We start from the raw sequence: 16546 nt of genomic DNA, 5'->3' as shown, positions 1-16546 counted from the left end.
CCATACTTTCCCCTGGAAATATATAGTCAGTTTTGATGGGTAGTTGATCCGTGGTTGCAGGCCCAGCTCTCTTGCCTTTCTGAATATTGTATTCCACGCCTTGCGGTCTTTTAGCGTTGAGGCTGCCAGATCCTGTGTGATCCTGATTGGTGCTCCTTGATATTTGAATTGTTTCTTTCTGGCTTCTTGTAAGATTTTTTCTTTTGCTTGGAAACTCTTGAATTTTGCAATGATATTTCTTGGTGTTTTCCTTTCTTGATCGAATGTCGCAGGTGTTCTATGGATCCTTTCAATGTCTATGTTGCCCTCTTGTAGGACTTGAGGGCAATTTTGCTGAATTATTTCTGTTAGTATGGAGTCCAGGTTTCTATTAATTTCTGGTTTTTCTGGAATACCGATTATTCTCAAATTGTCTCTTCTAGACCGGTTTTCTTGGTCTGTCACTCTCTCATTGAGATATTTCATGTTTCCTTCTATTTTTTCAGTCTTTTGGCTTTGTTTTATTTGTTCTTGTTGTCTTGAGAGATCATTAGTTTCTACTTGCTCAATTCTAGCCTTTAGGGATTGATTTTCGGCTATAATCTTTCGGTTTTCGGCCATAATCTTCTGGTTTTCGGCCATAATCTTCTGGTATTCCTTTTCAATCTGGTCATTTCTGGAGTTCAATTTGCTTATCAGTTCATTTGGTTTCTGAGCCTCACTTTCCAATTGCATGATTCTACCTTTTAAACAGTTATTTTCTTGCCAGATCTCTTCCATCTTCCTCAGAATCTCAGTTTTGAACTCTTCCATAGCTTGTGAGGAGTTTTCCTTATTTGAGGAGGGTCCGGATGCTTGTTTGTTCTCCTCCTCTGTTTGCTCGGTTGTCTGGATTTTCTCTGTGTAAAAGCTGTCGAGTGTTAAAGACTTCTTTTTTTTGTTGTTATTCTTTCTCTTCTGAACCTCCTGAGGCTGAGTAGCCATCATTAGCCCAGCAGCTTCTCAGATTTATCCTAGCGCTCAGTGTCTGTTCTCGATCTATTGGCTCCTGAGGTCTGAGTTCTGGTTTTTTCCAAGGTCAAGCCCCCTGGTAGACCCCCTTGCTTGATCCTCTGCAGGAGGTTTCTTTACAAGTCTCAGGGCGCTGCTTCCACAGTCGTATACCCGTCCACACTGGTTCCCCACTTAGGCTTTAGTTCCTGGCTGTGTCTGCCTCCACCCACGCCTCCGCAGTGCCTGCGTTCTGCTCAGCCTGCGCTGTGCGCCCAGCGTCCTGCTCCCGCGCGCTCAGATTTCGCCTGCGTTCTTTGGTTTAATGGGGTCCTAAGTCTTGCTGCTCTCAGGAACAGGCCCTGGAGCTGCCAATGACTCGATCAGTGCCCCAAACTTGCTCTATTTCTTTTTAGCTGGCTTCAGAGCTCTAAGTCTTGTGTGTGGAGGGGGTGGGGGTGGGGCGGTTGCTCAGCCCGCGATTTAGTGAGAGCCCTTTATAGCCTGGAAATGTCTCGATTCCACGTACCTTCCACGCTGTGCCCTGTTGTGGGGTTCCTCCGTTCGTCTGGACTTGTTTTTATGTCCCCTTGAGGAGTTTTGTGTGTTTTGGTCAGGAGAGGTTAAGAGCTGCTTCTTACTCTGCCGCCATCTTAACCCGGAACCTAAAAAACATTTTAAACTGCTTATTATGTGCAAGACACATTACTTAGTGCTGGTGATGTACACAGAAAGGTTAGATAGTTCCTGCTCTTAATGAATTCTAATTCTAATAAGGAAGACACAGATATGGAAACTTTCAGCTGCAAGCAAATTGGAAAGGCCTCATGGTCTTTGAGTTTTACATAGCATTGCCTTTTATTTAATGTCTTTTCCACTGATAAAAGCGTCAATTTCTGATGATACACCATTTGGCAGTGCTAAGGACTTGGTGAAAACTTTCTTTTCTAGGTTTTCAGTGACTGTACCCACAATTGCTGTGGGAGGAATTGTATGTGTTGCACTGGAAGCATTGCTACTTCCAATGTTCTTTAGTTTAGGGTGTAACCTTAATGTCTTCTTTGGGGTCTATGTGCAGGTGGTTGTCAATATGGTAGTAGTGGTTTGACTTACCTGGCACATCCTACCTTCTCCCTTTCTTTGTTCCACAGAGTGCCTTGCTGCTTCAGCGAGGCAGATTTGCCTGCCCTGTATGTGGCAGGCAGAGAGAAGGGCTGCTTCCTTATTGATTGGATTTGCTACCCCTGATGTTGACTGTGAAGGATGGGCTGAAAACAGGTCCAGTGGCTGGGGGTGTTGCCACTGTCAGGGTTGTGCTTATCTTCCTGTTGGTAGCATTTGGACAATGTAAGTTGTTAGTGGTGGTAAGGAAGTTGGTCCCCTTCTCCACAATGATTTTTCCCTTCCATGATGGCTTGCTTTATATACTCAGACCTCGGGGCAAAAGAAAAATGATGAAAAAAACCATTTTTTTCTTAGAGGGTTGTCTCCTATTTAAGTCCTGCTCCTTAACTCTGTGTCCTTCAAAGCTCTGTCCTGGGTCCTCTTCTGTTATATTTTCATTTGGAGGTCTTATTAGCTCCCATTGGTTCAGTTGTTTCTAGCAGATGATTCTGAGATTTACTTATACAACCCTTACTTCTCTCTTGAACTCCACTCTTGTATTTGCATTTTGGGAATCTCAAACTAGATATTCCAGACATTTAAGTTCAACCATCATTTTCAAAACTGAACTTGGTATCTTTCCATTCAAATCCTCTCCTCTTTCAAAGTTATCTGTAAGCCGTTAAGGGAATCAGAATCCAGGTTTACAACCTCAGTGTCATCTCCCATGCTTCACTTCACATGTTCACATACCCAATCTATTTCTAAATTGTACCATTTCTATCTTTTCAAAAATTTTTGTATCTCTTCTTCACTTACAATCAGTGGTTCCCAAACTTTTTTGACCCACTGACCCCTTTTCAGAAAAAATATTACTTAGCGCCCCCTTAGAGTTATTCACTGCCCTCAAATGCACCTGTGGCCATCACTGCTCCCCTAGATCACTGCAGCACCCACTAGGGGGCGGTGGCGCCCACTTTGGGAATCACTGACTCACATAGTCATTTGACTCTTATTACTTCACACTCTTATTACTTCACAGCTTTCTGGCTGGTTTCCTTACTTTGGGGCATTCTCCACTTTGCTGTCAAAATGATTTTCATAATGCACAGATCTGACTATGTCACCCCTCTACTCAGTAAACTACAGTGGCTCCCTATTACCTTCTGGCATTTAAAATCCTTCAAAACTCTGCCCCTTTGTTTTTTTCCAGTACTGTTATACTTTATGTTGCTTTACATATTTTATGATCCAGGAATGCTTTCTATTCCTTCAACAGCTGATCTCTGATTTTCATATTCCTGGAATGTTCTTCCTTCATTCTGATGTCTACTGGCTTCCTTGAAGAGTCAGCTCAAATCCTACTTTTTACAGGAAGTTTTGATGGTCCCTCCCATTGCTAGTGCATCATTCCCTCTGGGATAGGCCTTCATCTACTTTGTTTATATCTTGAAAATGATGTAGTTTGAATGTTGCCCCTCCCATTAGAACGTGAACTCATTGAGGGTGGGGATTATTTTCTGGCCTAAGGAGAGAGCAATATGATTTTACTCTGTATTCTTACTCTAGTATCCTCATCACTTAGCTTAGTGCCTGGCACAAGAAAAATGCTTCTTGTGTACTTATTGACTGAATGACAAGATGGTTCTTCTTAAAACTGAAGTCTGACCATTTGACTATCATGCTCAAAAAATTCCATGGTTTCCTCTGGCTTTTATGTCGACAGAAATACTTCAGCTTGATATTTAAAAGCTCTTGAGAATCTGGCTCCAATTTACCTTTGCAAGATTCCCCAGTACCCAGCACAGAACTTGTAAATAGCTGATAGTTCCTAAATGCTTTGGATATTAAATTAGATTTCTGCTCATTCTCCAAGCTTTCAGCTACAAATAGGAGGGAATCCTAAAGTTGGGCTTTATGATGATAAGGTTCCAAGGCAGTTTAACAATACAGAATCATGGAGTTAGTGTTGGAAAAGACCTAGATCATCTAATCCAACACATTGATTTTTCAGATGAAGAAAATGTGCCTGGAGAGGTGAGTCGATTTGCTCATGGTCATAGAATCAGTAAATGTTGGGGGTCAGGATTTGAACTCAGATCCTCTGGCTCCAAATCTAACACTCTTTCTGCTTATCTATAGTATATTTAAATGACTTTAGAGTGTCCTACTAACTAGTAGAGTATGTTGACATGTGGACTTATAATTTATATATTAGGTTTGTATTTACAGTCGCCCTACTAATAGTAAATAAGAAAGTTTTCATGTAATAGAAATAATATGTTAGAGATGTATTAAGAAAATTAAATCATTTTTGGCAAAGTATTTATATGATTTTGTGGAGGTTTCAAAAATTGCACAATTATATCACAATTACATCTTCGGCTATTGAACTGAGTAGTCACCTGGCACATGAGGACTTGATGCAGTTCAATAAACATGGTGCTATAATATGCTCCTGGATATCTAGTAGAGTATCCTGATTTATGGATTTATAATTTTAAACAATTTTAGATTTAACCTGACTAAAAGACTAAAGATAGGGTAGGGCTATACTGCTAAATGTTTAAAAATTGGCTCTCTAGGGAAAAAAAACGGCATGATATACTTTTAATTTTAATCTACATTATTAACATTTTCTCCTTACCTTTGAGTCTAGAAAAGAAAAATAAAAAATAAACCCAATCAAATCAACCCCTGATTTGTAAGATTTGCCAGTTTCTAAGGTAGAAATAGTCACTCTGCTCTGATGGACCCCCATATATACAATATACATGATTTGAAGAAAGAGCCATACCAACATAAATCAGATATTTCTTACCCTAAAGGAAATTACAGTGAAAAAGGGATAAAGTTGAGAACACTCAAATCACCACAATGAAAATAGCATTTCATAAGAGTAAGAGAAAGATAAAAAGTACAAAATCAATGGAGAAGCGGGGAAAATCCATATCAATGGTCTTGTGAACACAAATTTCTTACCAATTTAGTGAGTTGGATAACTGACAACAAAAAGAAAACTTTCCTATCCTCTCTAGTGCTAAATTTAAAAAGGTGGTAGGGTGATTAAACATTCAGTGTAAGTGAGTTCTATTTATAGAATTATATCATTTTGGGGCTGGAAGGGTCCTTTGAGTCATCTAGCTTAATGTCCTCATTCTAAACTAAAGCAAAGAGAGGTTAAGTGATTTTTCCAGTGTCAGGAAGCTAGTTAGTAGTAGAACTTGGACCCGAATTTTGGTCTTCTGGCTCCCAGACCAGATATGGCCAATGTGTGGATTTGCCTAGCTCGAATGTGCTTATTTGTTACAAGGGAGGGCATAATTCCCCCCCTACCCTCCATCTATAAAATGGGGATAATAATAACACCTATCTCCCAGGGTTGTTGTTAGGTTCAAATGAGATATTTGTAAAGCACTTGGCCCAGTGCCTGCCATACGGTAAGTACTTAATAAATGTCTGTTTCCTTCCCCTTACTTGTTTAATTTCTTAGGTTCTTTAAAAACTGCCTGTAATAGAGATTAGAGGTTTCCTATACAATCCTTTGTTTCTGTTCCTTGTATAAGGAAATGTTCATTTATGTTAAGTTTATAACAATAAAAAATTAAAGAAAATCAAGATGTTAAAAATGATAATGTTGGAGTGGATGTGGAAAAGTGGGGACACTAATACACTATTGGTTGAGCTGTGAACTGATCCAACCATTATTGGAGAATAATCTGGAATTATGCCAAAAGAATTATAAAACTATGTATACCCATTAGGTTTGTTTTCAAAGGTGATCAGGGAAAAATGAAAAAGAGAGGGAAAATGTTCTATAATATTTATAGCAGTTCTCTTTGTGATGTCAAAGACCTGGAAATTGAGGGGATGCTCATCAATTGGGAAAAGGCTAAACAAGTTATGGTATATAACTCTGATGGAATACTAATCTGCTATAATAAATGATAAGCAGGTTAATTAAAAAACCATAAAGTTATATGAAATCATGAAGAGTGTGATGAGCAGAACCAAGAGAACATTATATATAACAGCAGAAATATTGTTTGAAGATTGAATTGTATATGTTCACTTGCAGAGAAAGAACTGATAAATAGAAATGTAATTCACAGTTTTGTATATACATATATCTTTTTATCAAATGATACCTTCTCTAATTGGGGAGTAGGAAGGAGATTCCTGGGAATTTAAATGTAACAAACTAAATAATTAAAAAAAGAAAAGACGCAAATTTAAGGAATTGATCTACTCTCTGTCACTGTAAAATAGTCAATTTAGGAATAAAAGATATTTCTCCTGTCCTTAGTTTTCTGAATAATTGGGCAAGTGCTCCTTTAATTTGAATGGAGCAATTATCTAGTTCCAAATTTCAAGAAATAGCTATCCAGCTACCTATAACTAATCTAAATAGTGTTTATAACACATGCAAACCAACTGATAGAATATTTACATGCAAAAAACATACAGCAAATTTTTGGTCTTACTTTATGACCACTTGGGTCTACATCTTGTGGTTCAATGGAATTAACACTGGCATTAAAAGTTAGAGGATATAGCTAGAATCCTGTCTCTACCACCTATTTATTTAAGTCACTTACCTTTGTTGACCCTCAGTTTTATTATCTGTAATAAGGTTGGACAGGATCAACTCACAAATTCCCTTCTACCTTTAAACTGATGATCCGTAATCTGTGACCCTTTTATGAAGCATGTGTAGTCAATACCCAAGAATGGTGGTCAGCTGATTCTGAGTGGCCTATGGTCTCTAAGGTTAGCACCATTTTATACCTAGCTGGGAAATGGAAGCCAGAGGATTTGCCAAATGCAAGAATGTCTGGTAATCAGATATCATCCCCCTCATCTTCATCTTCTCAATACACCAATAAAAAGTAGGCTAGATAAGGATAAACATGAGGGTTAGAAGAATTACTTTTCTGTATCAGGGGATGCTCCCCTGGGATAATCAGTCATCCTGGCTCCTTACACACACACACATACACACACACGTGACTCTTTCTCCTTCTGAGAAGAGGTCTAATCTAATCAGCCTCGATCAGCTGGGAAGGGGACAACTCATTTATGCATTGAATAGTGATTCATAGATTGAATAGACTGATTTATACAGTATGCCCACCTCTTCTTCTAATGTCTAGTCAATCTTTCCAGCTTAGATTTTTCTGATCTTCTTTGTAGGGAGCTGAAAATTGTTCCTTTCATGTGAATGATAAGCCTTGTAGCATTTTGCCAAGAAGTATAAAAAAGTATCTTGTCTGGAATTAGCATCACATCTATATGGACTGTGGGTTTCCATTTAATATGCTTATCCTATGTAATGATGATAAAATAAACTCCACAGATCAAATTTTCTGCCAAATTAAACTTGGAGCTGAGCAGTCATAGGCATATAGTGATGACCAAAATTGGAAGTCAGTCATCACAATACAAAACCAATCTCTGTTTGAACAGGTGGATAGTGGTGATCAACTCTGTAAAGTTAATACCATTTGCTAAAGTGGGAAAATGGATTCTGAACCAAATATCATCCCCAAGTGAAATGACTCTGACCAGTCATGAGCCTCCAATGTTGCCTTCACCATGGGCCAAGAGGAAAAACAACCATTATGAATTTGCCTACTTTTCATAGCATACCACCTCCTCATCTCCTGTTAAAATTGGCACGTTTCCTCAGATAAAAAGCCCATTCCTGAAAAAAAAAAGATTCCAACAACCAAAAAATGCTTTTTGGCTGTTAAAAGATGTTTGCTGGCAAGCATATCATGGTAAGAAATATTTCATTTGAATGTTCTGCTGGAAGTGATAATTTGCTTTGATTGTGTCAGGATAGCACATGCTTCTTCAGTGAGGAAATGTTATCCAATAGAAACATTTTTTTTTAAATTTTAAACCCTTAACTTCAGCGTATTGACTTATAGGTGGAAGAGTGGTAAGGGTAGGCAATGGGGGTCAAGTGACTTGCCCAGGGTCACACAGCTGGGAAGTGTCTGAGGCCGGATTTGAACCTAGGACCTCCCGTCTCTAGGCCTGGCTCTCAATCCACTGAGCTACCCAGCTGCCCCAATAGAAACATTTTTAAAATGTTGGTGTGCTTACATTCCTTAAGAAATTTTGGCAAAACAATACTTCTGTGATTGGGGTTCAGTCTCATAGCTATTTTATGAAGCATTTCTTAATCTCCCTTGCATAGAATTTTGCTAGTGTACCTTTACACTATTTGTAAAATGTTATAGCACCACCCCAATCCTGCAGACACAACAAAATCTCATTTTTTTCAGATTGGCACCAGAAAAATGCTCTAAAAGAATTATTATCAGGATAAGTAGAAATTGGAATTTTGTCTTTAGAAGCTACTGTAAAGTCCAGCAAGGAGTTTGGAGGAATTTGAATTTTACATGATCAGTGAATTCCCACCTGTGTATTTTGGCATGATGGATAAGGGTGGGAGGGATCAGTACCCAGAGAGGGCTATCCTAGCCGGTTATGTTAGTTGTCTGTCATTTTAGTAGCAGGAGAGGGAGGGAGTCACTCCTCCCCCAATTATAGTTTTGTTAATTTTGCATGGAGTTTTTCTGGCAAGGTTTACAAGGGTATTTTGTAAACTATGAGGTACTAAATAAAGATGAACCACCTCGTAAAGATCGATTTTCCTTCTTTTTAAATCTCACCAATAATACAGTACAATCTCATTTTGAATACAAATGACTAAATATATGTATTGTATATATTCACACATGTATTTTGATTGAGATTTAAGTTTTATTATGGTACCACCAACAGTATTAAGCTGGGAAGATATAAATATAAATCAATTGGAGACAGTTCAAGAAACTTAATGGTAATGTGTGGACAATAAATTAAGGAATATTTGGTAAGGAGAACATCTGATGAGAGGGAGAGAGTTAATGAACTGGAAGCAAAAAGGCATATTATGGGGACATCCAGATGGTATCTTGGAGATCTGGGCCCTGGCAACATATCTGTTCCACAATATAGCCAGGAAGCACTAAAAGATATACATACCAACACATACGAAAGTCATACATATTTGTGTTTCTATGTACACAAACATGTATGTGTCTACATATATGTATATAGATGTATGTGTGTAGTAGTGCTCCCCAACTATAAATGTGAAATGATGGATGCACTTTACAAATTCCCAGCTAAATAATGTCTGATAACACTTTGAGGATTATGAAGCACTGTATAGATTATTGAGGCAGCTAGGTGATGTCATAGATAAACCTCCATGCTTGGCATCAGGAAGATTATTTTCTGAGTTCAGATCTGGCCTCAGGTACGTATTAGCTGTGTGACCCTGGATAAGTCATTTAACCCTCTTGGCCTTAGTTTCCTTATCTGTAAAATGAGCTGGAGAAGGAAATGGCAAACCACTCCAGAGTCTTTGCCAAGAAAACCCCAAATGGGATCACAAAGAGTTGGACATAACTGAAAAATGACTGAACAAGATGAATAAATTATTGTTATTATGAAGCAAATAGCCAATGTAGTCATTTCTCAAAACAGTTCTTATTGATTTACAGATGATGTGGCAGCATTCCTATAGCATGGTACCTACTTGGTTTCTGCAATTGAGTACAGAGTTCATTGACCTCCTCAAGCTCCTTGATTTTCATGTTCCTTTACAGTTAGGAGCATGATGCTTAGGGATGTTATAATGGTGTCTTAATTCAATTCAACAAATATTTATTTTATGCCTATTTTGTGCAAAGTACTTTATAAACTGCAACACTATACAAATATGTACCGAGACAGTTATAGCAGAGTGAGAAGTGTTTTAGACCTCAAGGTAGGAGAGACCTGGGTCGGAATCCCACAGCCATCATCTCACAGCTGTGGGACTTTAGACCAGTCAATTAAGCTCTTGGTTCATAAGCATTTTCTTCATCTGTAAAACAGGGATAGGGCTAATATGAGGCACAAAAGAGATAATTGTACGCTAAGTGCTTTTTAAATGCCAACTTTTATTATTTTATGAGTTGCTATTATTACTTTTTTTTTTTTTTTTTTTTTTTTTGCCAAGCTCACCACTTTAGTGCAGTAAAATCTCATTTTAAAGGACTTTTTACCTGGCAAGAAGATGCTAAGGCATTGAGAATTACCACTGTTGAGGCATTATAGGCAGATTTAATGGGAAATAGAGTGGTAGCATAATGGATCGAGTACCTGGCATGAAGTCAGAAACCTGATTTCAAGTCTGGTCTGAGACATTTGTTAGCTGTATCACCCTGGGCAAGTCACTTAACTCTGGGCCTCAGTTTCCTCAACTATAAAGTGAGATGGGGAAGAAAATGGCAAACCTCCCGAGTATTTTTGCCAAGAAAACCCCAAATGGGGTCACAAAGATATGGATACAACTGAACCAACTGAACAACAACAACAAATGTAAACCAGTGATGGTATGTTAAGAAGGCCTAGATTTAAATCATCATGGCTGCTTGTTAGCTATGTGGCTGTGGGTAACAGCCTTTCTGATCCCCAGTTTCCTCTCTTTGTAAAATGGAATCTATCATACCTTTGTATCTACTTCATAGAGTTGTTGTAAAACTCAAAAAATATATAGAAGTGCTTTTCTAACTTAAGATATTATTTAATAAAATAAGACTACAACAAATAATGTCTGGTTTTTATATGAATTTTAAATAGTATCTTAAGATGATATAAAATTACAACTTCAACATGGAATGATTTTTATTGTTGATGTAAAAAAATCTTTGGGCCAGAAAATGTTTCTTTAAACCTCCCTGATTAACCAGTATCATAATACTGAGGTTTTTATCTGATAGGAGGGCAATGCTCAGAACATCATCTTTCATTGTCTGTGTTGTCTTCTCCTGCTTCCAGGCTGTTCAGGGTTGGTGGAGAAAATTCTCAGGTTTGGAGATGAATATGAACTGATGCATATCAAATAAAGCAGAACCAAGAGGAAGATATACACAATAACTACAAAAATGTAAATGACAAGATCACTAAGTTGAAATGACTTTTGAGTAATTGCAAAATCAATGAAGACCCTAGGGATTCGATAATAAATCTTATTTCTTCAAAATAGAGTGGTAGGGACCTATGAGGTTAAAATATCTTAAAGATTGTTAGATATAGTCTCTTTATTAAAAATGTAAAAATCATTAAAGTCATTTATTGTTACATTACATGAATTTCTTCATATATTCTCTTCCCTTCACGATCAAGTGAGCAATCCCTTGCAACAAATTTGAAAAAAAGAAAAAAACAAAGGCAGCTTAGTAAAACCAAACAACATATCAATTGTGTCTTGACAGTCTATGCAATATCCCCACCCATAGTACTCTACTACTCAGATGAAGGGAGAGAGGTAGATTTTTTTCAACTTCTGTCTCTAGGCAAGCTTGGAAGTATAATTATGCAAAGTTAATTTTTTCATCTGTTTTTTGTCTTTTACATCATTGTAGTCATTTATTTATTGTTATCCTGGTCCTGATTATTTTACTCTATATCAATTCTTATATGTATATTTTTATCAGATGTTTTTGCTTAATTACTTAATTATCTTTATCACAAATGATAGTTCAGTCAGAAGGATGAGTGGGGAAATGATGAACATGAAATAGAGGCAAAAAGGCATCATTAGATGTTGATTAAAAAAATTGTGCTGCTTGTTGAATGTCTGTTTCATGTTTATGCTATTTTTCAGCGGTACCCCATTATTGCTGATAATCCTTTTTTTTTTTATCTCTGAACTCAATATTATATTTTCCAGAGATTCTCTTTCAGATCTTTTCTGCCATCTCCAGACTTCCATCTTTCACTATGCAGAAGTTTTTACTTAATTGCTCTCTGCTATCTCAAAATTTATCTGTATCGTTAACTGTCTTCTTTCCTTTCTCTCTTGTCTATGGGGAAGAAATTCTGTTTTCACTCTGCAGAAGTTTTTGCTTAATTGACACTCTCCTATCTCAAAAGTGCTTCCTTTGGCATCAACTCTATAAAATCTTTTTACATAACACACCTCTCTCTTGCATCTTCAACCTTTTATTCATTGGCCTTTGCATATGTCTTCAATCTAGGCATTTTATAAATGCATAGTGAATTAAACTGAAAAACCTTTGCCTTTACACACTTATTCATTTGAGCTGTCATCCTCTTTGTCTTACTTTCCAGACTTCTTGACACAATAGTATTTGCCCCTGTTTCTTTGCTTTTTCTTCAGCCATTACTTAACCCTTTGCCTTCTAGTTTCCATTATTATCATGAAAGAGCTACTCTTTCAAATATATCCATAACCATCTGATCACCAGATCCAATGAGCCTTTCTTCCTTCTTATCTTTCTTAATTTCTTTGTACCATTTGTCACAATTGGCTACTCCTATATTGATATTTTGTTTTTCTGGGTTTCTCTCGTCCGGGATTCTCTTTGTTCTAGTTCTCTGCTGATTATTTTACTACCATTGCTGCCACTGTTTTCTCTTCCCACCTTCTTTTCACCTTTCTCCTTTTATCCAATTCCTTCAGTGCACTGAATTCAACCATCAACTATTATGTGAATGACTCCCAAATCTTTATCTTCAGAACTGAACCCTTGGCCTGAATTCCAGACCTGTATTTTGAAATATCTTCTGGATATGCCCATCTGAAGATTCGGATGGCACCACAAACTTATGTCCTAGACACTATCATCATCCTTCTTTCTTGAAGAACAAAGCAGGGCAAAGCTAGAATGAGTACAACTCAGGAATAGTTTGGCTAAAGAAGGTCCTAATTATTTGAGAAAATCTCTGTGGTTAGTGTTAGATTTCAGGATTTTTGTGAGGATCAAGTGAGATAACATGTTAAGAGTTTTGAAAACCTTAAAATACCATATTAATGTTATTATTACCATTATTATTAAAGGTAATACCACTTAACAGCCATATTGTACAACATACCCACTACTTGGTTAACTAATTAAGTTACAGTTTACTTTTCTATAGGTTGTTATTGCTTTCAACTTTTAAACTTGTATACATATCCAAAATATTCTTTAAAAATTTATATATATATATAAATAAACTATATCTTTCATGTTTCTGCTTATCAGCTATTTTTTTGGAGGTGGATATTTACAAGCTATTCTTCAAACATTAATTCGGTAACTGTATATGATATTCTCTTCATTCTACAAATTTTGCTTTTTATAATTTCATGTAACTCTTTTAATGATTTTAAAAAATTTACCTGCTAATTATTTCTTATGGTACAGTAGTATTTCATCACAATCATATGCCACAAGTTGTTTAGCCATTCACAAGTTGATGGTCATGCTCTCAATTTCCAGTTCTTTGTCACTACAGAGAGTTGCCATAAATAGTTTAGAAATAGATACTTTTCTTCTTCCTCTTTTTCCTGGCTTACCTTGGGAAACAGACCCAACAATGGCATTGCTGGGTTTAAGGGTATACACAGTTTTATAATTCTGGGCATAATTCCAGATTGTTCTCCAAAATGGTTGGGCTGGTTCACAGTTCCACCAACATTGTGTTACTGTCTCCCACAATATGCTTTTAAAAATTATGTGCCTCTATCAACTTTTACATTTACATCTGTTATTTTACTGTCCTATAAAATATTTTAGCACAGTTAGCAAAGTGCCATTTTCTTATTTAAAGATATGATTCAGAGTTGTTAAAAGATCTTTATTGTTTACCTGGCAGTATCCAATATACTTTGATGGGTAATTGAAAAAAAATTTTAAATGTGTTATTGGTGTTTCATGACTGTAATTCACTAAGAGTAGATCTACAAATAATAATTAGGAAAATAGGGTAGTATTAGGATTTGGGATTACTCCTTCTCAGGATATTCTCACAATGGTTAGACATTCAGAGCGGCTACCAATTTTGTTCTGTCTCACTCCTGTCAGATCTTAGATGTCTGGTCAGCATCATTTCCTGAATGCCTTTGCCCTGTTTTTTACTCAGATCTCTGCTATGACCACTAGATTTTGTCAATTTCTATCTTTGCTTGTCTGTTATGTTATTCAACTTGGCTGGGTCCACAGCAGTTTTGTGGCCATGGCAGGTACCATAAGTGTCAGGTGGTGGAGGGTCATCTGCTCCAAGAAGGGTTTCTGGCTTCAAATGCTCCCTGTTTCTGGCTACATGGAGAGAATTGAATTGAATTGAATAGGGGATAGAATAGGGGACAGAAAGTTTCTTCAAGGGGCAAAAAGAAAAGGAAACTCATGTTTGCTGGGAAATATATAGCTGCAAGGGTATGCTGGAGCAAGCTTTTAAGTAAATTTCTAGTATGAGCATTTATACCTCAGAAATTGATTATATCAACTTAAGAAAGTAACAGAAAAATGTTAATAATGCAGATGATCTCAAAAGTGTATCATGGGTACATTTCACCCCTGGGTGGGTTAGCTGTCAAACATTTACCAGCACACCCTTGATTATGCCTCCTAGATTTCTGTGACCTTCCTGATTTATTTTCCCCAGTCAGCTTCTGGGAGGCATTAGAAATACCTGAAACAGTCATATGTCCGCTAAGAGTAAACATATGACTCGAAAGAACCAGGTTCTCAGAAAGTTATTAACTGCCTTTTCCACAGATTGTATGAATTTGCACTAAAGGTTGAGGGTATGGATGTTTACAGTGTGCTTGACATAGTTCTAAAAGATTTCCTTCCCCCTTAACCTGGGCCCCTAAGTGTAAATGATAAACTCCCTTTAGAAACACTTTGCTATTAACTTTGAATTGCCGGGAGAGCCTTGTAAATGAGGCTTTTTTTTTTTTTTTTTTTTTTTTTTTTTTTACAAATATTTTCTCACTAGCCTTATAACTCTACATATTCTAGGTGTTAGTATTTCCTTTTCCCAGGTGGGGGAAACTAGCATAGAGAATTTAAGTGACTTGCCTTTGGTTCCACAGCTAATAAATGTCAAAAAAGAGATCTAAACCCAGATCTTCTTACTGAATTCAACATTCTATAAATTTTGCTTATAGTTACAAGTTAAAACTCCTTTATATTTACTCTTGCTTATTTAGTAAGCATGTTACAAATTCCATTGTCAAATGGTGCTTTGTTTTAAAAATAAACTTTATTGATGTATTTTTTTACATCATTATAATTTCCTTCAATATCCTTTCTCTTTTCCCTCTCAGAGAGTCACCCTATATAAGATACTTTGAGTTTAAATATGAGAAAAATCTACATAATTTGGTAGTTCCTGCATGTGCTTAAATACTAAAAGTAGCAAAGGTAGAGGCAGCATAGTGCAGGGGGAACTGGGCTAGATTTGGAGTCAGAGGATCTTGGTTCAAATAAGGGCTCAGACATTTACTACTACTGATCTGGGTCTCTGAGGTATGCTCACAAATGTTAAAAACCATTTCTCTGAAAAACAAATGTATACACAACTTCCTTTTAAGTCTGAGCTGCATTATTAACACTTTATCTGTCACTTTAAACAATTAAAATAAATCAAGCCCTAATTAGTAGCATCATCTGATTTCTGAGTTGCAAATACCCACACTGAAAATTTGATAACTGGTTTTAACAAAAAAAAAAAAAATTACAATCCTGAGCTGGTTAGAGCTGGCTCCAGGATGCCACTGTTTCTTATCTATACAATAAGGGAGTTGGACCGGATGGTAACAGATAATTTCTAGTACCAAATCCTGTGATTCTTTGATATCTTAAAATTATTTACTTCAAGCATCAGAAACAATAATAATTTTCCTTCTTTATAAAAAATGTTTCTTTATACCAAATCTGCTGCATAATAACTAACATTTTAAAAGCACTTTACACATTAGCTTTTTTGAGCCTTAAAGTAATTATTAGATATGTATTTTCATTTCTTCGTCTTTACAGATCAGAACGCCGAGATTTAGAGAGATAAAGAATTGCCTGGTGTTCCACAGCTAGTAAGTGTCTGAGGTAAGTGTTGAACCTATTTCATTCTGATTTTGAATCCAGTATTTCTTACCGTTACAATATACTGCATATGGATATTCTTTGACTTGAATATTACAAACTACACATGTTGTTTTTCTGGAAAAATTAAGCAGAATTCTTTGGGCAGGAAAAAAAATTAAAAATAAATAATTGTTGGATATATGTTTACGACTATACCTTCCTATTTTCTTAATGAATATAATTGGCCTCTTCTTGCTTGCTCAAGCTTAGAATGCTATGATGACAAAATCATAGAATTTTAGAGTTGGGAGGGACCCTCGTGGATATCTAGTCTAACCTTACCCAAAAGGAGTCCCAAAGGCTTGATTTAGAACCCCAATTTTATTGCTTAGTTGTGATGTGACCTTGGGCAAGTAATTTAATCTTTCTGAACTTCATTTTCCTTAACTGCACTATCTACCTCTTAGGGTTGTTATATGGCTTTAATCATCAGGGTTTTTTATGATCTAACACAGAGTACAAAAGTACAGTAATGCCGTAAGAAGTTTTTG

The 16546-nt window shown here is 36.6% G+C and overlaps 1 protein-coding gene across 1 annotated transcript in view; it reads left to right on the top strand.

Annotated features, from left to right (window-relative positions):
• The window catches only part of SYNE2 (spectrin repeat containing nuclear envelope protein 2), a 419774-nt gene that overhangs the window by 46871 nt on the left and 356357 nt on the right, over nucleotides 1-16546 (top strand). Inside the window, exon 2 of the mRNA XM_044664857.1 lies at nucleotides 15951-16016. The gene's annotated coding sequence lies outside the window, so the exon portion shown is untranslated. The remainder of the gene's footprint in view (nucleotides 1-15950; nucleotides 16017-16546) is intronic.

This window comes from Gracilinanus agilis, chromosome 2 (assembly GCF_016433145.1).
Source record: "Gracilinanus agilis isolate LMUSP501 chromosome 2, AgileGrace, whole genome shotgun sequence".
Classification (NCBI taxonomy): Eukaryota; Metazoa; Chordata; class Mammalia; order Didelphimorphia; family Didelphidae; genus Gracilinanus; species Gracilinanus agilis.
Note: the sequence above shows the minus strand (reverse complement) of the source record. Positions and strands in the feature narration are given on the sequence as shown.